Consider the following 4,507-nt stretch of genomic DNA (forward strand, 5'->3'; position numbering starts at 1 on the left):
AAGTTCTAATCACACACTGATTTTGGCCTATGGAAACCCGCAAGTTAGACTTGTCATCTCCAGAACCATTAAAATATAATTCATTTATATTGCTTAAATCAGGCAGGGGTCTCAACCCTGTTAGGAACCAGGAGGCATAGCAGGCTGGCCAGCATGAAGCTTCATCTGCATTTACAGCTGCTCCCCATCACTAGGAATAACCTCTGAGTTCCACCTCCTGTCAGATCAGCAGCAGCATTAGATTCTCACAGGAGCACAGACCTTAACCCTAAAGTCAATACAGAATATCCTGAGATTGGCACAAAATAGAAATAAAGTGCACAATGAATGTAATGTGCTTGAGTCATCCCCAAACCACCCCCACCTCACTCCCATGGAAACATTTCTACAAAACCAGTCTCTGGTGCCAAAAAAGGCTGAAGACTAGTGGTTTAAATCACCCAGGTTGTGACAGTTAACAGTAGTACACGAAATTAAAGTGAAAGTTGCTCAGCAGTGTCTGACTCTTTGGGACCCCATGGACTATACAGTCCATGGAATTCTCCAGGCCAAAATACTGGAGTGGGGAGCTGTTCCCTTTTCCAGGGGATCTTCCCAACCCAGGGATCGAACCCAGGTCTCTCGCACTGCAGGTGGATTCTTTACCATTTGAGCCACAGAGGAAGCTCCACAGGAAACTAATGCACATGGAAATTCTTCTTATCAAGACCCAAAATAAGAGAAATGGACTAACTTTTGAAACATAGTATCCCCTAAACTTCCCTGGTGATCCAGTGGCTAAAACTCTGTGCTCCCAAGGCAGGAAGCCTGGATTTGACCCCTGGTCAGGGAATCCCAGGGACGGGGGAGCCTGGTGGGCTGCCATCCATTGGGTCGTACAGAGTCAGACATGACTGAAGTGACTTAGCAGCAACAGGGAACCAGATCCTACACGCTGAAACTAAAGAACTTACATGCCCTCAGTTCAGTTCAGTCGCTCAGTCATGTCCAACTCTTTGCGACCCCATGAATCGCAGCACACCAGGCCTCCCTGTCCATCACCAACTCCCGGAGTTCACATAAACTCAATGTCCATCGAGTCGGTGATGCCATCCAGCCATCTCATCCTCTGTCGTCCCCTTCTCCTCCTGTCCCCAATCCCTCCCAGCATCAGAGTCTTTTCCAATGAGTCAACTCTTTGCATGAGGTGGCCAAAGTATTGGAATTTCAGCTGTAGCATCAGTCCTTCCAAAGAACACCTGGGACTGATCTCCTTTAGGATGGACTGGTTGGATCTCCTTGCACTCCAAGGGACTCTCAAGAGCCTTCTCCAACACCACAATTCAAAAGCATCAATTCTTCAGCGCTCAGCTTTCTTCACAGTCCAACTTTCACATCCATACATGACCACTGGAAAAACCATAGCCTTGACTAGACGAACCTTTGTTGGCAAAGTAATGTCTCTGCTTTTGAATATGCTATCTAGGTTGGTCATAACTTTCCTTCCAAGGAGTAAGCGTCTTTTAATTTCCTGGCTGCAATCACCATCTGCAGTGATTTTGAAGCCCCAAAAAATAAAGTCTGACACTGTTTCCCCATCTATTTCCCATGAAGTGATGGCACCAGATGCCATGATCTTTGTTTTCTGAATGTTGAGCTTTAAGCCAACTTTTTCACTCTCCTCTTTCACTTTCATCAAGAGGCTTTTTAGTTCCTCTTCACTTTCTGCCATAAGGGTGGTGTCATCTGCATATCTGAGGTTATTGATATTTCTCCTGGCCATCTTGATTCCAGCTTGTGCTTCTTCCAGCCCAGCATTTCTCATGATGTACTCTGCATATAAGTTAAATAAGCAGGGTGACAATATACAGCCTTGATATAGATGTCTGACTCTAAGTGAGTGATCACACTATTGTGATTATCTTGGTCGTGAAGATCTTTTTTTTTTTTTTTGGCCCTAGCAAAGATCAAAGATCCTGAGCGACACAACTAAGACCCAGTGCAGCCAAATGAATAAATATTGGACTTTTCTTATGGCTCAGTTGGTAAAGAACCTGCCTGCAATGCAGGGGACCTGGTTTCAATTCCTGGGTTGAGAAGATCTCCTGAAGGAAATGGCAGCCCACTCCAATATTCTTGCCTGGTTAATCCCACAGACAGAGGAGCCTGGTGGTCTACAGTCCATGGAGTCAGAAGAGTTGGGCACAACTTAGTGACTAAATCATAATCATCCCCTAAACTAATTATCCTCTCAAATCATGTGCCATAAACACATGCACAGCTGAGACTACTAACAACCCTGTTAAGTTTTAAATTACATAGACATGCAATAACAAAAAATTAAAATGGCCTATTTAATAGTATTTTTCATATAACTGATCAAGCTCCTTTCGCCTTGATTCATTCTGCAGCCACAAAAATATACCATCCGAATTACATTTTGGTGATGCTAAACTGTCTCAAGTTTCATTTAACTTAGGTAACATGAATGGAAAGAGATATGAATACAATAAAGTTTGAAAATAACTCTAAATCTGTAGGTTCCAGGCTAAAAACTCAGATTATACTGTACATTTTTTAAGACGGTTAAAGGAAAACTGTCAAAGGTTCACACAGTTACAGTATAGTTCAAAATACATTTCTGAGGGAAAATTTTCACAAATGAAATGCACAATTATTAAGTGCACAATTCAATGAGTTTTAATATATGTATGCACACATGTAATCAACAATTAAGATGCAAAACATTTCCATCATCTGAGAAAACTCTTTCCTGCTCTTTCCAGCCGATTTCCTCCATCCACATACACTTTTCATTTTTAAATACCTAATTAACCTTGCCTTTTCAAACAGTATTTGAAAACTCCCCTCTTTATATCATTTAAATTCTCATATACATTTTTAATAATTTAACTTTGATAAATTGGCTGTCACCAGTGATACTCATAACTTAAAACCGTATCTCCCAATTCTCATGTAACTAAAAATTTGTGGAAAACAAAATATCATTTCATGTTTGTTTAGAAACCATTTAAAAATGCTAACCCATAATCTATCTTCCACATAAAATCAAGACAATTACATGTCAGAGTAAAAGGAAGAAAAATAAAATCAACACACGCTTTTTACGCAAATACACTGAACTGCCACTCTGCAGCACCGTTAAGAAATGTTTGGGTTGTTTTTTTAAAAAAGCTGATTTTTTTTTTTTTTTTTCCAATGAAACTAACCAACCAGAATCTCCAAAATTACCTCTATTCTGCAAACATGCTTTGCAATATCAAGCCGACATTAATACAGGCAGCAAGAAACCATATCACTGACTACATTCATGAAACTGGGCTTAAGGAAAACAGACTCAAAACCTCCAACAAAAATATTAGGTATGTACACGTATAGATACTAAAGAAATTTCGGAATTGTAAACCTGCACATAACAAAAAGATAAAAGTTCCCCAATTTTAAATATTCAGTGAAAAATACCCCAGGGTATTACCAATAAACTCTGGATTATGTATTCATAAATCAATCTTTCAAAACCTATCAATGTCCTGCCTGTACTTGGCTCCTTAACTCCAACCCGTCCCCTAGTGAAAATGTTACTGGAACACTAACAGCGTATCCCGTCACAGAATCTTGCACATTCCTACACTACTGAAAGAAACTATTGGCAGTGTCACATGTAAGGAAAAGCAAGCAAAGAAAAAGCCACTTTAAGGTTTCGCGGGGTGTTACACGTTTTAATTTACAATATCTCGTTTCACTTAAAGTCATATAAAACCCAGGAACGGATGACTTTAAAGAACTATTCCCTTCTAACAACAACAAAAACTATGGGGGAAAAAAAATCCCAAGGAAAGAAGGGAGGGAGGGAGGGAGATATTAATTTCCACGACCATCCAAATCGAAATTTTCCACTTTCTTCGTTTCCGATTAGAAAACCAAGCATCTACTGTATAAAAAAGGTTTAATCAGGACACCTGCCACTGCCAAGGCCTTTGCCTCGAAAATACGTACGAATCTCAAGACAGGCTGTAAAACCAAATACCTCTTTTCTTTCCTCCCTCCCCTTCAAGTTTTAAATCTCCAAACCCTTTGCACTATTGAGAGTTTTGCAAACAGACGATGGTGAAGCTGGCCCCTCACCGCCACGAGCGACCCGCCCCCACCCCCACCTGCACGCGCGGCGCCGGGCTCGCAGCCCCGCCTTTCCGTGAGGTCTCCGCGGCCGCCGGGGTACCGCAGGGGAAGCCGCGGCCGAACCCCACCCGGACAGTGGCCGAACGGCCCTGGCGGGCGCCGGTAAGTCCAACCTGATCACCGCCTCCACAGAAGAAGCTACTCGTGGGGAGGTAGCGACCCCGGCAGGGTATGTGGGCAAACCCGCCCAAGAGCGCAGGAGAGGGGCGTGACCGCCAGTTGGCCCGGCTGAACCAGGTGCCAGAAGTAACCCCACACTGTGCGGCGGCGGGACCACGAGTGGGGGTGCGGCCGGGGGCTGGAGACTGAGGGGTGTTCGCGCTCTTAC

The 4,507-nt window shown here is 43.0% G+C and overlaps 1 protein-coding gene across 5 annotated transcripts in view; it reads right to left on the reverse strand.

Moving 5' to 3' along the window:
• Positions 1 to 4,507, reverse strand: part of JMJD1C (jumonji domain containing 1C) — a 316,168-nt gene that overhangs the window by 264,929 nt on the left and 46,732 nt on the right. The window lies entirely within an intron of this gene.

The sequence above is a fragment of the Bos taurus genome, chromosome 28 (genome assembly GCF_002263795.3).
Source record: "Bos taurus isolate L1 Dominette 01449 registration number 42190680 breed Hereford chromosome 28, ARS-UCD2.0, whole genome shotgun sequence".
Classification (NCBI taxonomy): Eukaryota; Metazoa; Chordata; class Mammalia; order Artiodactyla; family Bovidae; genus Bos; species Bos taurus.